This window comes from Halichoerus grypus, chromosome X, assembly GCF_964656455.1.
Source record: "Halichoerus grypus chromosome X, mHalGry1.hap1.1, whole genome shotgun sequence".
NCBI classification, from domain to species: Eukaryota; Metazoa; Chordata; class Mammalia; order Carnivora; family Phocidae; genus Halichoerus; species Halichoerus grypus.
In genome coordinates this window covers 628,753-650,302 of record NC_135727.1, presented here as the reverse complement: position 1 = coordinate 650,302, position 21,550 = coordinate 628,753, and the positions used below count along the sequence as shown (strand labels likewise).

Genomic DNA, 21,550 nt, shown 5'->3' with positions numbered 1-21,550 from the left:
CATGAAGTGGCCTCAGCCTTCAGAGATGGAAATTCCTGGTGGAATGAAGTGGCAGTTGAATACCTACACCCGCACATCAACGCTCTGGAGACATATTTCTACTCCTCCTGTTCCCCACATGGTAATGTTCATTAGGTATTGTTACCTAGAATGCTAGAATGGTAGCCGTAGATCAAAGGAAAGAGATTTGAGAGATAGAACTGACAGGAGTTGCTAATAGATTGAAAGTTGAAATATGGGTCCCCAATAAATTATCTGCAATTCTCAAATTCAAAAAGCTCCAGAAAACAAGGTTTTTTGTTTGTTGTTGTTGTTGTTTTTGTTAAGTTTGCAACAAACTCTTTTGGCTGCAAAACTTTATCTGGACTCAGATGAGGCTGCAGTTATTATTTATCTAACTGTAAATATTCACACATGAATTTTGCATTTGTGTTTTGCTGCAGAGATATTAATGTGTTTGATTAACAGGGTGCTATTCCAGCCCCCCCTGGGGTGTTACTAATATATTCTTTGTGTAATTTCTAAATTATTTTTCCAAAATACAAAACATTTTGAATTCCAAAATACATTTGGCCCCAAGGGCTTAAGGATGTGGACCTGTGCTATTTTTATATGATTTTGCTTTAAAACTTCATTGGTCCAATGATAGAACAAACTGCATATTATCTATTGAGTACACAGTGACTTTGTTTTCCTAATATGCAGCTGAGGTACGTTCTAGGAATGAGAGTTTTGAGAGGATTTGGGAAACAGGAGTAAGTAATTTCAAAATGTACTGAGGAAAGGTGTGGCTGCTTCATAGTGGACACAGATGACTAAGAACCTAGCAAGGGTATAGCAAGGGAATTTTGGGGTTTGGAATAAATAGGAAGAAGTGTAGAAACAACCTAACAGTTGGGGTCAAATTTACGTTAGAAAAGCTATTAATATTATTCCCTTATTTTCCTTTAAATGGCTGCAAGATCTGGTGATTTCCGTTCTTTCATTCTTGATATTGGTGATTTGTGTCTTCTGTTTTTGGCAGTCTTGCTGCAGAGTTATCAATTTCGTTGATCATATCAAAGAACCAACTTTTAGTTTTATTGAATTTTCTCTATTGGCTTTCTGTTTTTAATTGTATTGATTTCTGCTTTTATCTTTGTTATTTCCCTCCTTCTGCTTGACTTGAGCTTATTTTGCTCTTCTCCTAGTTTCTGAAGAAAGCAGTTTGGATTATGGATTTGATACTTTCCTAATATATTGTTTAATGGTATAAAAGTCCCTGCTTTAGATGTTTTTTTTCATTTTTGTCCAGTTCAATGTATTTTTAATTTCTTTTTGACTCAGAGATTGTTTAGAGGTATGTTGTTTAACTTCTAAGCATTGGAAGATTTTTTTGTTATGATTTTATTATTGGCTTCTAATTTAATTCTTTTATGGTCATAGAAAGTATGTTGTATGCTTTAAATTCTTTTAAATTTGTTAAATTTGATTTATAACCCAGGGTATGGTCTATTTTGGCGAACATTCTGCGAACACCTAAAAACACGTGTATTCTGCTGTTGTTGGGTGGAATGTTCCATAAATGTCAATTTGGTCCTGATGTATTTATATTTAGGGCTACCATTTTGTTATTTTCTGTTTTTTCCCTCTATTCATCGTCATTGTTGTTCCTCTGTTTCTTCTTTCTTGCCTTCTTTTGGGTTCTTTGAATATATTTTGGAATAGTATTTCCTTTTAATTTATATGTTGTGATTTGGACTATATCTCTCTGTATGGTTTTTTAGCGTTTGCTCTAGCACGTACAAAATACATACTTTTCACAGTCCATTTAGAATAAGAATTTTACCATTTCAATTGGAGTGTAAAAGCATTAGCACCATATAGGTCCCCTTACCTTCCTCCTTTTATGTTACATTGAAAAGACCAATCAGATTAAAAAAAAAAAAAAAAAAGGAAAAGACCAATCAGACAATCTTACACTTTTTGCAGAACTCAAGAATGGGAGAATAGCCTGTTATATCTACCGAGATACTTACCATTTCTGTTGCTCTTCCTTCATTTCTTCTAGTATCATTTCCTTTCTACCTGAAGAATATCCATTAGCAATTCTGGCGATGAATTCTCTTATTTTTCCTTCATTTGAGAATGGCTTCATTTCACCTTTAATCCTAAAGCAATTTTTAAAAATTTTTTATTGTTACGTTAATCACCATACATTACATCATTAGTTTTTGATGTAGTGTTCCAATCCTAAAGCAATTTTTACTGGATACAGAATTCTGGAGTGACAGTTCTTTTCTTTTAGCATTTGAAAGATGGGCCACTTTATTCTGGCTTCATGGTTTCTGGTGAAAAATCCTTATTCTGGCTTCATGGTTTCTGGTGAAAAATCCTGTCATCTGAATCATTTGTTCCCCTGTAGATATTGCATAGTTTTTCTGTGGCTGCTTTCCGGATATTTTTCTTTGTCTTTCATTTTCAGAAGTTTGAATATGATGGCATGGATTTGGGGAGTTTATTCTGCTCAGGTTTGTACAGCTTCTTGAATCTGCATTTTTATATCTTTTGCCAAACTTGGGAAGTTTTCTGCCCTTAATGCTTCAAATGTTTTTTCAGCACTATAGTCATTCTCTTTCCCTTCTGTGACTCTGATGACACAAATATTAGACCTTTAGATTGTGGTCCCACTGGTCCCTGAGGCTCTTTGTTTCTTTTAAATCTTTTTTTTCCTGTTCTCCAGAATAAATAATTCCATTGGTCTGTCTTCAAGTTCAGTGAATCTTTCCTCTGTCATCTGCATTCTGATATTGGGTCCTTCAAGTGTGTATTTTTATCTCAGTTATTGCAGTTTTTAGTTGTGAAACTTCCATTTGTCTTTTCCTATATCTTCTGTTTCTTTGCTGATGCTTTCTATTTTAACTTTTATTTCAGGAGTGTTCATGATTACTCATTCAAGCATTTTATAATGGCCACTTGAAAGTCTTTGTCAGATAATTTCACCATCTGTGTCATCTCATCATTGGTGTATGTTGATTACCTTTTTGTCATGCAAGTTGAGATTTTTATGGCTCTTCATGGGTCAACTAATTTTGGATTGCGTCCTGGACATTCTTGACTATTATTTTGTTGGATTGCGTCCTGGACATTCTTGACTATTACTTTGTCTCTGGGCCTTATTAAATTTTATGGAGAATGTTGGTATTTGTGTTTTAGCAGGGATTTGACCTGGTTAGGTTTAAGCTGCACATTCTGCCTCCTTCTCTGGCCTGTGGTTCCAGCCAGCGTCAGCTCGGTTTCTGCAGCCTTTGTGCTGCTATTCGGGCCTGTCCTGCATGTGTGCCACCCGATGGTCAGCCTGGGGCCTGGGTGTTGGCCTCTCCCCTGTAATCATTCCTCGGTATGTTCATCAAGATCAGATCTACCATTGTGTTTTCATTTTCATCTGTTTCCATGTAATTTTTGACTTATTCTTTGATTTCCTCTTTGACCTATTCATTGTTTAATAGCATGTTATTTAACTTCCATGTATTTGTGGGCTTTCCATATTTTTTCCTATGGTTGATTTCTAGTTTCATAGTGCTGTGGTCAGAGAAGATGCATGGTATGCCTTCTGTCTTTTTGAATTTGTTGAGACCTGTTTCGTGACCTAATACGTCATCTATTCTGGAGAATGTTCCATGTGTGCTTGAAAAGAATGTGTATTCTGTTTTAGGATGGAATGTTCTCAATATATCTATTAAATCCATCAGTTCCAGTGTGTTATTCAAAGCCATTGTTTCCTTGTTGATTTTTTGTTTGGATAATCTGTCCATTGATGTAAGTGGGATGTCATAGTTCCCTACTATTATTTGTATTACTATCGGTTAATTCCTCTATGTTTGTTATGAACTGTTTTATGTATTTGGGGGTGCTCCCATGTTGGGTGCATAAATATTTGCAATTGTCGTATCTTCTTATTGGATCATCCTCTTTATGATTATATAGTGTCCTTCTTTGTCTTTTGTTACAGTCTTTGTTTTATTTTTTATTTTTTTTAAAGATTTTATTTATTTAAATTGTCAGAGAGAGAGAGAGAGAGCACAAGCAGGGGGAGTGGCAGGCAGAAAGAGAAGCAGGCTCCCCACTGAGCAAGGAGTCCAGTGTGGGACTTGATCCCAGGACCCTGGGATCATGACCTGACCCGAAGGCAGATGCTTAACCGACTGAGCTACACAAGCATCCCTATTGTTTATTTTTTTTTAAAGATTTTATTTATTTGTTTGAGAGAGAGCAGGGGGTAGGAGTGGAGGGAGAGGGAGAAGCAGATTCCCGGCTGAGCAGGGAGCCTGACAAGGGATACAATCCCAGGATCCTGAGATCATGACCTGAGCTGAAGGCAGACGCTTAACTGACTAAGCCACCCAGGCGCCCCTACAGTCTTTGTTTTAAAGTCGATTTTGTATGATATAAATATTGCTACCCTGGCTTTCTTTTGACATCCATCTCCTGAGGCAAGGGAAATAAAAGCAAAGGTAAACTATTGGGACTACATTAAAATAAAAAGCTTCTGCACAGCAAAGGAAACAATCAACAAAACTAATAGGTAACCTATGGAATGGGAGAAGATATCTGCAAGTGACATATCCAGTAAAAGGTTAGTATCCAAAATCTATAAAGAACTTATCAAACTCAACACCCAAAAGATGAATAATCCAATTTAAAAATGGCCAGAAGACATGAACAGCCATTTCTCCAAGAAGACAATCAGATGGGCACTTGGGTGGCTCAGCTGGTTAAGCGTCTGCCTTCAGCTCAGGTCATGATCCCAGGGTCCTGAGATCGAGTCCCACATTGAGCTCCTTGCTCAGCAGAGAGCCTGCTTCTCCCTCTCCCTCTGCTGCTCCCCCTGCTTGTGCAATCTCTCTCTCTTTCTCTCTCTGACAAATAAATAAAATCTTAAAAGAAAGACATACAGATGGCCAACAGACACATGAAAAGATGCTCAGCATCACTCATCATCTGGGAGATGTAAATGAAACCCACAATGAGATATCCCCTCACAGCTGTCAGAATGGCTAAAAGCAACAACACAGGAAACCGCAGATGTTGGTGAGGATGGGGAGAAAAGGGGAACCTCTTGCACTGTTGGTGGGAATGCAAACTGGTGCAGCCACTCTGAAAAATAGTAGGGAGGGTCCTCAAAAGTTCAAAATAGAACTACCTTATCATCCAGCAATCACTACTGGGTACTTACCCAAAGCATACAAAAACCCTAATGCAAAGAGATACATGCATCCAAAAGTTTACTGCAGTATTGTTGACAGCAGCCTTATTGACAGTATGGAAACAGCCCAAGTGTCCATCGATAGATGAATGGATGAAGAAGGTGTGGTATATATTTATAGTGGAATATTATTCAGCTCTAAAAAGAATGAAGTCTTCCCATTTGCAATGACATGGATGGAGCTAGAGAGTATTCTAATTGAAAACTTAACCCTCAGCCAAACCCTAACTCTAACCCCTAACTGTTAACCACTAACCCCTAATCCTAAGCCCTCACCCTGACCATAACCCTCTACCTAAATGCATCCCTCTGTAGAGGTCTCTGAACTGCAGGACAGTAGGCCCATACCCTTATCCCAGCCCTAACCCTAATGCTTATCCTTATGCCAACTCTACACCAAGCCCTACTCCAAGATCTGAGGAAAGAAAATATTTGGTGTATATATACAATGGTATGTTACTCAGGCGTGAAGAACAAGGAAATCTTGCCATGTGTAATGACATGGATAGAGGTAGAGAGTATTCTTCTTTTTTTTTTCTTGTAATTGAAAACCCAATCCTAAGCCAAACCCTAAACTTTACCCCTAACCACTAACTGCTAACACCTACCCCTAACCCATCAATCTGACTATTACACTTGCCCTAAATTTATCCCTCTGTAGAGGTCTCTGAACTACAGAACAATAGGCTCATACCGTCACCCTGGCCATAACCCTAACCTTTACCCCTATTCCAGCCCTACACTGAACCCTACTCTAAGGTCTGAGGAAAGAAAAGATTTGGTAGATTTGGTGTGTATACACACACACACACACACACACACACACACACACACACGAATATTACTCAGCCACAAAAAAGAATGAGATCTTGCCATTTGCAATGACAAGGATAGAGCTAGTATCATGCTAAGTGAACTAAGTCAGAGAAAGACAAATACCCTATGATTTCACGCATATGTGGAATTTAAGAAACAAAACAAATTGAGCAAAAGGAAGAAAAGAGAGGGAGGCAAACCAAGAAACAGACTCTTAACTATGGAGAAGACACTGATGGTTACCAGAGGGGAGGTGGGCAGGGGGATGGGTGAGCTAGGGGATGGGGATGAAGGAGTGCAGTCGTTGTGATGAGCAGTGGGTGTTGTATGTAAGTGTTGAATCACTATATTGTACACCTGAAACTAATATTACACTCTGTGTTAACTATACTGGAATTTAAATAAAAACTTAATTAAAAGAAAATCAAACCTACCCCTGCACAGGTGGAGGGGGGGCACCATGAGCGCAGGAGTTCACAAACAGCTTCCCTGTGTTTTTCTCTCTCTGCTTTCTCTCCAGTATTTTCCTCTGGTCCAAAACTCTGCTCACTTCTGTGATTGAGACAAGTCAGCGTTCCAAGTGGCGGTAGGACAGAGAGAATTAAAAAAAAAAAAAAAAATTGTCCCTCCGCTCATGGAGCCACAGCTCCACCTAATGGAGAAGAAAACTTCTCTCCTTGGAATATTGGCCACCTTTGTTGCCCTGATAGCACTGGGAGCTGGGGCGTGATAGAATAGAGAAAAAGGAGGAAAAAGGAAAAACACTGGGGGACTTTCTGACTCTCTCTGAGCTTTAGAAGTTCTCTTTAGAGCTACTCAGGTCAGAGCCAGACTTCCGGAATTTTCTCTCATCTGTACAATAGTGATCTCTTCCAGGTTTCAGGCTGCTTTCAGTCCAGTGTGGAGGATAATGGAAGGGAAAAAGGATAAATTCACTTCCAGTTCAGTGGTACTTTTAATTCTGGTGTTTTCCGTACTCTACTTGCTGATGTTTACTTTTCTATTTTCTGTCTCTATCAATTTGACTATTATAGGTACCTCATTATAAGTGCATTCATACATTATTTGTCCTCTTGTGTCTGGCTTATTTCACTTAGTGTAATGTCTTCAAGATTCATCCATGTTGTAGCCTCAGAATTTCATTCTTTTTTAAGCCGAAATAATTTTCCATTGTATATATTTACAACATTTTGTTAATCCATGCATCCACTGATGGACATTTGGGTTGTTTCCATCTTTTGGTTATTGTGAATAATGCTGCTATGAACACTGGTGTACAAATATCTGTTTGAGTTTCTGCTTTCAATTCTTCGGGTATATACCTGGAGGTAGAATTGCTGGATCATATCGTAATTCTATGGTTAATTTTTTTTAGGAATTGTCATACCATTTACTCCAGTGGCTAAAGCACTTTATATTTCTACCAGCAATGCATGAGGGTTCCAGCTTCCAAACACACTCACCAACACTTGTTTCCTGGATTAAAAAAAAATTATTATAGCCACTGCTAATGGGTGTGAATTAATATCTCATTGTGATTTTCATTTTCATTTCCCTAATGTTTAGTGACGTTGAGCATCTTTTCATGTGATTTTTTGCCTTTTGTGTATTTTCTTTGGAGAAATGTCTATTCAAAACCTTTGGCCATTTTTGAATTTGGTTATTTGTTTTGTTGTTGTTCAATTGTAGATGTTCTTGTACATTTTGGATATTAATCCCCTATCAGATACATGATTAGGAAATATTTTCTTCCATTCTGTGGGTTGTCTTTTTACTCCCATGATTGTGTCCTTAAATACACAAAATTTTTAGAGATTTCATGAAGTCCAGTTTATCTACTTTTTGCTTTTGTTGCCTGGACTTTTGGTGTCATATTTAAGAATTCACTGCCAAATCCAATGGTATGAAAGTTACCGCCTATGTTTTCTTTTAAGATTCTTCCAGTTTTCACTCTTAAGTTTAGGTCTTTGATCAATTTTGAGTTAATTTTTGTATATACTGTGAGGTAAAGGTCCAACTTTATTGTTTTGCATGTGACTATCCAGTTGTCCCTGTATCATCTGTCGAAGACTGTCCTTTTTCCATTGAATGGTCTTGGTACCCTTGTCAGAAATCAATTGACTAGATATGTGAGGGTTTTTTCTGTGCTCCTTCTTCTATTTCATTGGTTTATATGTCTGTCTAGTCCTAAGTTTGTCATGTTCAAGGAAAGATCATTGTCCTGCCTAGAAATGGTTCCATGTATTTGTTCTCAAAATTAAATATGTAGCAGAATTTTTTTCTGTATCTTACAACATTTCTTATTAAATACTAGTAGAAAATGTACTGTATAGTAACTGACACTTTCCTTTAAGGTATTGCCTCCAGTGGGCTATCCAGTGACTTCACAGCAAGTGCCTATGTATAGAACGGTAAGAAAAAACCCTTTTAAGATATCAAGAGTGAGAGATATAGGTAAAATTCCCCATGGTTTGCACTAACAAAAAAAGCATGATATAGATCATTTAAAACGGAAGGTAGTCCATCCATGTCCTTCCCTCACATTGGAAAAAGAAATAGCAGCCCTTTGAGAAATGATATAGCAAAGGCTTTGTGTGATGGATAAAGGGAATAGAGAAAGGAACCCTAGAAATGGGGAGGAGAAGGGATGTGTGGTAGTGGAATAGTTTAGAGAAAGCTGTTCTAGAATTAATAGATAATCCAAAATAGGAATAATCAATATGCACATAATAGAGATTCAACTAAGCCTTAGTTTACATTCATGAAGTCCAATTTATCTATTTTTTTTTTTCTTTCGTTGCCTGGACTTTTGGTGTCATATTGAAGAATTCATTGCCAAATCCAGTGGTATGAAATTTACCCCCTATGTTTTCTTCTTCTTCTTTTTCTTTATTTTAAATGTCCAGCGTTTATAATACGAGGGCCAGAGCTTTCTCCCCAACTCAAGTTTATAAATTTTCGATTGGCTTGTGAGGCCAATAGGGATACTTCTTCTTGTCTAATTTGGTTTCTGGGAAGACTTCATTCAGGTCCTCAGTGGTCATCTGATCCAATGGAATTATGTTCTTCATCTTCGCCAGCTCTTGTTCATATTCCTCAATCCTGGCCTTTGAGAGAGACAAAACCTCAGCCCAACTGTTCACATCTTTTTCTTCAGCATCCACCTGAACAGTGTATTTATTCTCTGGCACAAGAAACTTCAGGGCATTAAAGTGCTTCTCAAAGACTCATCCAACAAACCAGCCTTCACCACATTGGCCTTGTCGTAAGCCCAGTTGATAGCAGGTGGTTTCTCAGGGAGAGTAGCCAACCTGGAGGTAAGTGTTTCATTCCAGGATTTCAGGGTGTTAGCAATGGCCTTCTGGTTTCAGGGTATGATCTCCCCAAAAGCTACCCAGTCACTAGTTTCTAGAGCAAGTTTTTGCCCCAGCCATCTTGAGATCCTTCACCGACCCCGGCAGCCCACAGTCCATAGCAGCAAGGAGCCCCTATGTTTTCTTCTAAGATTCTTATAGTTTTACCTCTTAAGTTTAGGCCTGGTTTGCTGCTGGTTTTCCTCCCTTTCTGCAGGGATTTTGTTGTTATTTCATTTTGTTTTGTTTGGGATCATTTCCCTTCTTTATCAAGCAGGTAAAAAAAGTGAAATTTAATAAGCTGAATTTGTTCTTATTGTTCAAGACTTGCAATGGGAGAAATTGTTAATACAAGCAAAATATCTGGAATTCTTCTGATTTCAGGCTTTTTATCCAACCCTTTTCTAGCTCATTTAATCTGTTATTTCTGTTCTGCCGATTTGGCAATGTTTTCATGATTTAAAATTTTTCTTTACTTACTTAAAAGCTGTTTGCAATCAGCAGTTCTTATAGCTTATAAGTTCTTATAGTTTTTATAGCTTCAATGCGTTTACATAAATTTCATGTGATATAATACAGTTAATGGAAACTCTGAAGTTCAGTCTACACAGCCTCACCACCAACTCACTCGTGTTCTTGTTGGTGCTGTTAATTTGGAAAAATGTTAAAAATACAGGAAAGTACAGAAGATAATAGCCATCCATGCTTCAACACCCTGAATTACTACGTGTTAATATTTTGTCATACATTTTTTCAGATCATTTTTAATGAAATTTTACAAATAAAACCAAAATAATCTTGGCACACTCCTAGTGCTAGTCACCCTCCACCTCTCCAGAGACAATGACTGTGACGAATTTATGTATGGCCTTCCAGAACATTTCCATTGTTTGCTGTGGAAAAATAAGTAGTATTATTTTATATGATTTTTTAAAAAACTGATTATAATCATTATCATTTCCTACTTATGTTTTTGAGATCTATATAGATTGGTGCTTATTCATTATAATGGCTCAGTGGCATTCACCATGTAGTAGTATATTTTATCCCTTTACTGAAAAATTCCTCCAAAGAATTCTCTTGAACCTATTTTAGTGAGGACTCTGCCTGCCCCCATTGTTCTTATCTCAGTCATGAGTGACCTCCATATTATGATAACCAGTGGCCCCTCCTCAGTCCACATCATGTCTTACCAATGGCATTTCATACAGCTGATCGTTCCCTCCTTGAATGCTTGCTTTCACTTAACTTCTAGGACATCATACTCTCAGCCTTTTGTTCCTTCTCAGTTTCCTCTTTCCTGTCACTAAATATTGGACAGGATCAATCTCTGGATCAATCTCTGAGTACCTACTCTATCAACATTCATTCCCTTGGTGATTCCATCTACACCATGGCTTTAAATGTACATTTATACACTGATGACTCCCAAAGTTGTATCACCAGTCTAGAGCTCTTCCCTGCTACCAATTTATATATCCAACTACCTAATTGACATCTTCACTTGAATGCATAATAGGCATCTCAAACAGTATGTGTCCAAAACTGAACTCTTGATCTCCTCAGAGCTGTTCTACCCACAGCCATCCTAATCACAGCTGATGGCAACTTTATCTTTCCAGTTGCTCAGGCCAAAAACCTTGGAGTCCTGCTTGACGCCTCTTTCTTTTGCTTCATAAGTGATTGGCTTACAGTATAAGTTAGACCAAGCCACTTAGGTATAACTGCCCCCCTCCCATTTCTCTCAGAGTAAAAGCCAAGGTTCTCCATGCTCTCTCTCTGTCTTCATATCCTGGCACTCTTGCCTGGCTTAGTTCATTCTAGGCTGCTCTTTGAGTACACCAGGCATCCTCCCAGCTCAGGGCATTTGCAACTTTCTGTGCCCTGGCCTTGCAGCACTATTTTCCTAGATACCCATTTTGCTCACTACCTTATTTCCTTCAGGGATCTGAACAAATGAGTCCACTCTTGACTACCCCATATAAATGGTACCCCACTATTACCCAATGAGTTACTTTTCTGCCCTTATCTTACTCAACACTTCTATCACTCAGCCAGCACATATTCTTAAGCATCTACTATGTTCTAGGTACTGTTTTAGAAGCTGAGAATATAGCAATAATCAAAAGAAACAAAAATCCATGCCCTTGCGGGACATACATTCTAATGGTGGGGAGTACAAACAATAAATAAAATAAATAAGGTGACATGCTAGGAAGACATTTAAAGCAGGGAAGAAGAATTTAGAGAATTGGGGTAGGTTTCCAGTGAACACTTTATTGAGAATATGACTCAGTCTTAAGTAGAAAACTGAAAGAGGAGAGGGAATAGGCCACGTGGAAGATCAGTTCCAGGGAGAGGGAGTGGTCAATGCAGAAGTCCTGAAGAGTGTCAGGAGAGAGTAGATGAGATCACCTAGGAGTGAGTGTAGACAGTAACACAGGTCCAAGGAGTGAGCTCTGGGATGACTTGCCATTCATGGGGCAGGGAGATGCAGAGGAACTTACAAAGGAGGTAGAAAAGGAGTAGCCAGTGAGGGAAGAAGGATGTTTCTTGAAACACTCTTAGATTTGGAAACACCGTACTTTCTTAGTTTTCCTCCCTTCCTCCTACCTCTTTTCTTTTAACGTTCTTAAAAATTTTATTTGAGTATAGTTGACAGACAATGTTACATTAGTTTCAGGTGCACAGCATAGTGATTCAGCATCTCTCTCTGTAATGCTATGCTCACCGCAAGTGTAGCTACCATGGGGCAGCATACGGTGCTGTTACGGTATCATTGACTCTATTCCCTGTGCTGTGCCTTTCATTCCCATGACATATTCATTACATCACTGGAAGTCTGTATCTCCCACACCCGTTTTACCCCTCCCTCACCCCCCTCCCCTCGTGCAGCCATCAGTTTGTGCTCTGTATTTGCAGGTCTGATTCTGCTGCTTGTTTGTTTATTCATTTGTTTTGTTTTTTAGATTCCACACATCAGTGAAATCATATGATATTTGTCTCGCTCTGTCTGACTTATTTCCCTTAGCCTAATACCCTTTAGGTCCTGTCATGTTGTTGCAAATGACACAGTCTCATCCCTTTTTATGGCTGCATAATATTCTGTCTTCCTTATCCACTTGTCTATCAGTACACACTTAGGTTGCTTCCATATCTTGGCTATTGTAAATAATGCTGCCATAAACATAGGGATGCATATATCTGTTTGAATTAGTATTTTCATTTTCTTGGCGTAAATACCCAGTAATGCAATTGCTGGGTCATAGGGTATGAGGAACCTCCATACTGTTTTCCAGAGTGGCTGCACCAGCTTGCACTCCCACCAACAGAGTAAGAGGTTCCCGTTTCTCCATATCCTCGCCAACACCTGTTGTTTCCTGTGTTGTTAATTTTAGCCATTCTGACTGGTGTGAGGTGACACCTCATTGTAGTTTTGATTTGTATTTCCCTGATGGTTAGTGATGTTGAGCATCTTTTCATATGTCTATTGGCCATCTAGCCATTTTTCTTTGGAAAAATGTCTTTTCAGGTATTCTCATTTTTTTAATTAACATATAATGTATTGTTTGTTTCAGGGGTACCAGTCTGTGATTCATCAGTCTTACACAATTCACAGCACTCACCATAGCACATACCCTCCCCAATGTCCATCACCCAGGCACCCCATCCCTCCCACCCCCCTCCACTCCAGCAACCCTCAGTTTGTTTCCTGAGATTAAGGGTCTCTTATGGTTTGTCTCCCTCTCTCGTTTTGTCTTGTTTCATTTTCCCCTCCCTTCCCCTATGATCCTCTGTCTTGTTTCTCAAATTCCTTATATCAGTGAGATCATTTGATACTTGTCTTTCTCTGATTGACTTATTTCGCTTAGCATAATACCCTCTAGTTCCATCCACGTCGTTGCAAATGGCAAGATTTCATTTTTTGATGGCTGCATAATATTCATCTGTTGATGAACATCTTGTCTCTTTCCATAGTTTGGCTATTGTGGACATTGCTGCTATAAACATTGCGGTGCACGTACCCCTTCGGATCACTGCATTTGTATCTTTGGGGTAAATACCCAGTAGTGCAATTGCTGGGTGGTAGGGTAACTCTATTTTCAAATTTTTGAGGAACCTCCATACTGTTTTCCAGAGTGGCTGCACCAGCTTGCATTCCCCCCAACAGTGTGGGAGGGTTCCCCTTTCTCCGCATCCTTGCCAACATCTGTCGTTTCCTGAGTTGTTAATTTTAGCCATTCTGCCCGGTGTGAGGTGGTATCTCATTGAGGTTTTGATTTGTATTTCCCTGATGCCGAGTGATGTTGAGCACTTTTTCATGTGTCTGTTGGCCATTTGGATGTCTTCTTTGCAGAAATGTCTGTTCATGTCTTCTGCCCATTTCTTGATTGGATTCTTTGTTCTTTGGGTGCTGAGTTTGATAAGTTCTTTATAGATTTTGGATACTAGCCCTTTATCTGATATGTTATGTGCAAATATCTTCTCCCATTCTGTTGGTTGTCTTTTGGTTTTGTTGACTGTTTCCTTTGCTGTGCAAAAGCTTTTTATCTTGATGAAGTCCCAATAGTTCATTTTTGCCCTTGCTTCCCTTGCCTTTGGTGATGTTTCTAGGAGGAAGTTGCTGCAGCAGAGGTCGAAGAGGTTGCTGCCTGTGTTCTCCTCAAGGATTTTGATGGATTCCTGTCTCACATTTAGGTCTTTCAACCATTTTGAGTCTATTTTTGTGTGTGGTGTAAGGAAGTGGTCCAGTTTCATTCTTCTGCATGGGGCTGTCCAATTTTCCCAACACCATTTGTTGAAGAGACTGTCTTTTTTCCGTTGGACATTCTTCCCTGCTTTGTCAAAGATTAGTTGACCATAGAGTCGAGGGTCCATCTCTGGGCTCCCTATTCTGTTCCATTGATCTATGTGTCTGTTTTTGTGCCAGTACCATACTGTCTTGATGATGACAGCTTTGTAATAGAGCTTGAAGTCTGGAATTGTGATGACACCAGCTTTGCTTTTCTTTTTCAACATTCCTCTGGCTATTCGGGTTCTTTTCTGGTTCCATACAAATTTTAGGATTATTTGTTCCATTTCTTTGAAAAAAGTGGATGGTATTTTGATAGGGATTGCATTAAATGTGTAGATTGCTCTAGGTAGCATAGACATTTTCACAATATTTGTTCTTTCAATCCATGAGCATGGAACATTTTTCCATTTCTTTGTGTTTTCCTCAATTTCTTTCATGAGTATTCTATAGTTTTCTGAGTACAGATCCTTTGCCTCTTTGGTTAGATTTATTCCTAGGTATCTTCTGGTTTTGGGTGCAATCGTAAATGGGATCGACTCCTTAATTTCTCTTTCCTCTGTCTTAGTGTTGGTGTATAGAAATGCAACTGATTTCTGTGCATTGATTTTATATCCTGCCACTCTACCGAATTCCTGTGTGAGTTCTAGCAGTTTTGGGGTGGAGTCTTTTGGGTTTTCCACATAAAGTATCATATCATCTGCAAAAAGTGAGAGTTTGACTTCTTCTTTGCTGATTCGGATGCCTTTTATTTCTTTTTGTTGTCTGATTGCTGAGGCTAGGACTTCTAGTACTATGTTGAATAGCAGTGGTGATAGTGGACATCCCTGCTGTGTTGCTGACCTTAGGGGAAAAGCTCTCAGTTTTTCCCCATTGAGAATGATATTCGCTGTGGGTTTTTCATAGATGGCTTTTATGATATTGCGGTATGTACGCTCCATCTCTACACTGTGAAGAGTTTTAATCAAGAAAGGATGCTGTGCTTTGTCAAATGCTTTTTCTGCATCTGTTGAGAGGATCATATGGTTCTTATTCTTTCTTTTATTAATGTATTGTATCACATTGATTGATTTGTGGATGTTGAACCAAACTTGCAGCCCAGGAATAAATCCCCCACTTGGTCGTGGTGAATAATCCTTTTAATGTACTGTGGATCCTATTGGCTAGTATTTTGGTGAGAATTTTTGCATCCATGTTCATCAAGGATATTAGTCTGTAATTCTCCTTTTTGATGGGGTCTTTGTCTGGTTTTGGGATCAAGATAATGCTGGCCTCATAAAATGAGGTTTTTTTTTATTATGTTATGTTAATCACCATACATTACATCATTAGTTTTTGATGTAGTGTTCCATGATTCATTGTTTGCCTATAACACCCAGTGCTCCATTCAGTATGTGCCCTCTTTAATACCCATCACCAGGCTAACCCATCCCCCCACCCCCCTCCCCTCTAGAACCCTCAGTTTGTTTCTCAGAGTCCATAGTCTCTCATGGTTCGTCTATAAAGTGAGTTTTGAAGTTTTCCTTCCATTTCTATTTTTTGGAACAGTTTCAGAATAGGTATTAATTCTTTAAATGTTTGGTAGAATTCCCCTGGGAAGCCATCTGGCCCTGGGCTCTTGTTTGTTGGGAGATTTTTAAAAAATTTTTTATTGTTATGTTAATCACCATACATTACATCATTAGTTTCTGTGGGAGATTTTTGATTACTGTTTCAATTTCCTTACTGGTTATGGGTCTCTTCAGGTTTTCTATTTCTTCCTGCTTCCGTTTTGGTAGTTGATACGTCTCTAGGAATGCATCCATTTCTTCTAGATTACCTAATTTGCTGGCATATAGTTGCTCATAATGTGTTCTTATAATTGTATTTCTTTGGTGTGGGTTGTGATCTCTCCTCTTTCATTCATGATTTTATTTATTTGGGTCCTTTCTCTTTTCTTTTTGATAAGTCTGGCCAGGGGTTTATCAATCTTATTAATTCTTTCAAAGAACCAGCTCCTAGTTTCGTTGATCTGTTCTACTGTTCTTTTGGTTTCTATTTCATTGATTTCTGCTCTGACCTTTATGATTTCTCTTCTCCTGCTGAGTTTAAGCTTTATTTGGTGTTCTTTCTCCAGCTCCTTTAGGTGTAGGGTTGGGTTGTGTATTTGAGACCTTTCTTGTTTCTTGAGAAAGGCTTGTATTGCTATATACTTTCCTCTTAGGACCGCCTTTGCTGCATCCCAAAGATTTTGAACAGTTGTTTTCATTTTCATTTGTTTCCATGAATTTTTTTTTAATTCTTCTTTAATTTCCTGGTTGACCCATTCATTCTTTAGTAGGAAGCTTTTTAGCCTCCATGTATTTGAGTTCTTTCCAACTTTCTTCATGTGATTGAGTTCTAGTTTCAAAGCATTGTGGTCCCAAAATATGCACGGAATGATCCCAGTCTTTTGGTACCAGTTGAGACCTGATTTGTGACCCAGGATGTGATCTATTCTGGAGAATGGTCCATGTGCACTCGAGAAGAATGTATATTCTGTTGCTTTGGGATGGAATGTTCTGAATATATCTGTGAAGTCTATCTGGTCCAGTGTGTCATTTAAAGCCTTTATTTCCTTGTTGATCTTTTGTTTAGATGATATGTCCATTTCAGTGAGGGGGGTGTTAAAGTCCCCTACTATTATTGTATTATTGTCAATGTGTTTCTTTGATTTTGTTATTAATTGGCTTATATAATTGGCTGCTCCCATGTTAGGGGCATAGATATTTACAATTGTTAGATCTTCTTGTTGGATAGACCCTTTAAGTATGATGTAGTGTCCTTCCTCATCTCTTATTATAGTCTGGTTTAAAATCTAATTTGTCTGATAGAAGGATTTCCATCCCAGCTTTCTTTTGATGTCCATTAGCATGGTAAATGATTTTCCACCCGCTCACTTTAAATCTGGAGGTGTCTTTGGGTCTAAAATGAGTCTCTTGTAGGCAGCATATCGATGGGTCTTGTTTTTTTTTATCCAATCTGATACCCTGTGTCTTTTGATTGGGGCATTTAGCCCATTTACATTCAGAGTAACTATTGAAAGATATGAATTTAGTGCCATTTTATTGCCTGTAAGGTGACTGTTACTGTATATTGTCTCTATTCCTGTAAGGCAGGAAGTCTTATCAAGCCCTTTGTTTGGTCCTGCAGAAGTGGCAGCCCTGTACACTGAAGATAGCTGGGAGCTGCTTCTAAATTGCTGGCATAGGGTTAAGACAAGAAAGACAGGAGGGGCTCCTGGGTGGCTCAGTCGGTTGGGTGTCCGACTCTTGGTTTCGGCTTAGGTCGTGATCTCAGGGTTGTGAGATCGAGCCCCACATCAGGCACTTCACCCAGTAGGGAGTCTCCTGGAGAGTCTCTTCCTCTCCCTCTGCCCCTCTCTCCACTTGTGTGCACATGGGTACGCACTCTCTCTCAAATAAATAAATGTTAAAGAAGAAAGAAGGACAGGAAAACTTAACGTTATTATCAACTAAAATTCTATTAGTCATTTTCACTTCTCCCCTATTCACTTCTACCAATACCCCCATGGGGATTTTTAAGATCCAGGAGCAAAACTTAACAATTTTCTCTGTTAAAATTAATCTGTTCATTTAGGATCCTATCTCTAGCCTGGCAAGCACATTAATGTTTCTGAGTCTATTTAATATATTTATTATCCCTTCCAATATATATATGTTATTCACATGTTCAATGCACAAGTGTCCTACATTTTCATTAATAACTTAGATAAAGATAATCTGGAAGACCAAGGACACAGTCCTGCAGCATATCACCAGAAACCTCTCAGCAGGTCAACACATTAATCATTCATCTTTAGATATGAGTCATTTCAACAGTTTCTAATTTACCCAGTTGTCCTTAACTATAGCCCATACTGCCTCAACTTGTGAGGAAAAAGTGCAATAGATACAGATCGAGAAGCAGTAGGCTTGGAAAGTCATGCCGAGGAGTTTCACACTGTCTGCACTTAGTGAGGATCCATTTAAGAGGTTTAAATGGGGAAGGAGATGGTCAGAGTCTTATCTTAATAGGTCTGTGCAACCTCCTTATATTTGTCTTTCATTAAATGTCCTTCTTTCATCTTTTGAATATATTTCAAAATCTGTATACAAATGCCAAATCATAATGTTGTACACTTTAAATATATACTGCTTTGTCAATTATACCTCAATAAAGCTGGAAAAAAATCTAAACTTATCAGGTCACTGGAAAGATAATACAAACTAGAGAGATGTCAAAGCAAGATTTGATGTTGTGCCTGCCTGCCCTTCCCTCAGTCCTTTCACCAGGAAAATTTCTATATATCCTTTACATTTAACTTTTAAATTGTCATATCAAATCACATACTTGTACTAAAGTATTTCATCAAAGATACATATATCTCGTTGTATATTTAATATGTTCCATGTCTACCTACAGACTTCCCTTCTCTTTCCCATGAGGATTATTGGCTTTGAGATGTAGGAGTTCTTTTTCTCATAAAGAGTCCTTTGTAGGCCTTTTTGGCAGTTAATTCATCCCTCCTTTTCAAGAACCTTTTTTTTTTTTTTTTAAAGATTTTATCCATTTATTTGACACAGAGAGACACAGCGAGAGAGGGAACACAAGCAGGGGGAGTAGGAGAGGGAGAAGCAGGCTTCCCGCCGAGCAGGGAGCCCGATGCGGGGCTCGATCCCAGCACCCTGGGATCATGACCTGAGCCGAAGGCAGATGCTTAACTGACTGAGCCACCCAGGCGCCCCTCAAGAACTATTCTTTAGGTCTTTTTCCTTCACACTTTGTTACAAGCAGCTCCTTCACAGATCTATTTTTCTCTCTAGCATTTAGCATTCCTTTCAGTTGACATTCATCAAATGTAATATTTACCGTGGGGGGCTGCCTGTCCTCTTGGCACTATTATATTAGGAGAAATAGTAATTTTCACTTTTTGTTTTCTTTTCCATTTGAATTCATAGGTTCAAACTCCAATGGGAGCTCCTTCCCTGATGGCACCTCAACCCATGATTCATATGCAACCAGGCTTAAGCACCAGCAACTCTTGCTCCATCAACAAGAAATAACGTATGTTTGAACTTCTGTTGCTTAGGGCCTTGGCAGAGATGTATAATCACTGGAGGCAGGACCAGTGTTAGAAGAGTCTTACACTCTATACATCTTTTGTGTACTGTTGGTCTCTCATAGAAGAAAAACTAATTCTAACATTTTCAGCATTATAAAAAGACACAGAACTGTGCAGACCTGGTCCTCTACAAACTTGTGTTGTTAAACCTCAACTGGGTTCTGATACCTATTCAGTTTTAGTCATTCATTCAACAAACCTAACTGTCATTGGTGCTGGAGAGGTGGATAACTCAGCCTGGAGATTTCAGGAACAACTTTCCAGAGAAGTGATACCTAAGTTGATTGCTAAGATTTAAAAATAGGTGGCCAGATAAACATATAAACAGAGAGGAAAGCACAAAGCACCATGAGAGATCAAAGGAGGGAATGATTAGATCAGGGATGGAAGGTTCCCGGGTAAGGGGTATCACATGATAGGGAGGATTTCAATCAGTAGATGTATAGATAATAGAAGTTTTGCATTATAGGCAGAGAAAACAGTGTGGGCAGAGAAGTGGATGCAGGAAGTGAAAATGTGGTTGAATGTAGCTGAAGCATATGGCAGACCGTGTCATGGCTTCAGAGTATTGTTTCTAGAAGTCTTTACAAGGTTTCTTCCTTGAGTCTTTAGGTGATGTATTGGGCCCTCAGGTTCCTGAATGCTTGTTTTAGGAGGCCTGACAAAGCTTTGGGTATTAGATAATAAGATTGACCAGAGTTTTATGTAAAAATATTTGTAATTTATTTTAGAACCACAAAGAAAAATATGTAGAAATGATAAAAGATTTACATATCTATCTTTCTTTCATGCAGACACAATCCATGTAGAAGTACCAAAGCAAAAAGATTCAGATTCAGAGGTGAACAAAGGTGATGATCTCTCTACAGCCTGAACTGAATCATCCACAGCTTCCACGTAAAATAAACATTCATTTGAACATTCAGTACTGTGAGTTTCTTCAATTCAATGTTTTGGAGGTGATACCTTCTACTTCTCTTGTTTTAATAGTTATCCTTGAAATGTTACCCTGCAAAATTACCAAAAACTAAAGTTAGTATCTTAATCTCCCCTCCCAAATAACACAAGGACCTTAGAACACTTTTTTTTTTATTATGTTAGTCACCATACATTAGTTTTTGATGTGGTGATCCACAATTCATTGTTTTCGTATAACACCCAGTGCTCCATGCAGTACATGCCCTCCTTAATACCCATCCCTGGGCTAACCCATTCCCCCCAACCCCCTCCCCTCTAAAACCCTGTTTGTTTCTCAGGGTCCATAGTCTCTCATGGTTCATCTCTCCCTCCGATTTCCCCCCCTTCATTTTTCCCTTCCTTCTCCCAATGTCCTCCATGCTATTCCTTATGTTCCACAAATAAGTGAAACCATGTGATAATTGACTTTCTCTGCTTGACTTATTTCACTTAGCATAATCTCCTCCAGTCCCATCCATGTTGATGTAAAAGTTGGGTATTCATCCTTTCTGATGGCTGAGTAATATTCCATTGTATATATGGGCCACATCTTCTTATCCATTCATCTGTTGAAGGGCATCTCGGCTCTTTTCACAGTTTGGCTATTGAGGACATTGCTGCTATGAACATTGGGGTGCATGTGGCCCTTCTTTTCACTACATCTGTGTCTTTGGGGTAAATACCCAGGAGTGCAATTGCTGGGTCATTGGGTAGCTCTATTTTTAAATTTTTGAGGAACCTCCACGCTGTTTTCCAAAGTGGCTGTACCAACTTGCATTCCCACCAACAGTGTAAGAGGGTTCCCCTTTCTCCACAACCTCTCCAACATTTGTTGTTTCTTGCCCTGTCCATTTTTGCCATTCTAACTGGTGTAAGGTGGTATCTCAGTGTGGTTTTGATTTGAATTTCCCTGATGGCTAATGATGATGAACATTTTTTCATGTGTCTGTTAGCCATTTGTATGTCTTCTTCAGAGAAGTGTCTTTTCATGTCTTCTGCCCATTTTTTGACTTGATTATTTGTTTTTTGGGTGTTGAGTTTGAGAAGTTCTTTATAGACCTTGGATACCAGCCCTTTATCTGTAGTGTCATTTGCAAATATCTTCTCCCATTCTGTGGGTTGCCTCTTTGTTTTGTTGACTGTTTTCCTTTGCTGTGCAGAAGCTTTTTATCTTGATGAAGTCCCAAAAGTTCATTTTTGCTTTTGTTTCACTAGCTTTTGGAGATGTATCTTGAAAGAAGTTG

At 38.7% G+C, this 21,550-nt stretch overlaps 1 long non-coding RNA gene and 1 pseudogene across 1 annotated transcript; one reads left to right on the top strand and one right to left on the bottom strand.

Annotated features, from left to right (window-relative positions):
• On the top strand, positions 1-20,239 carry LOC144380564 (uncharacterized). The gene is made up of 4 exons (XR_013444758.1): positions 1-121; positions 8,416-8,472; positions 19,186-19,291; positions 20,144-20,239. It is a non-coding gene; the product is annotated as an uncharacterized LOC144380564 (long non-coding RNA).
• LOC118521117 (ATP synthase peripheral stalk subunit d, mitochondrial pseudogene) lies at positions 8,954-12,770 on the bottom strand (annotated as a pseudogene).
• Positions 20,240-21,550: the final 1,311 nt, after the last annotated feature.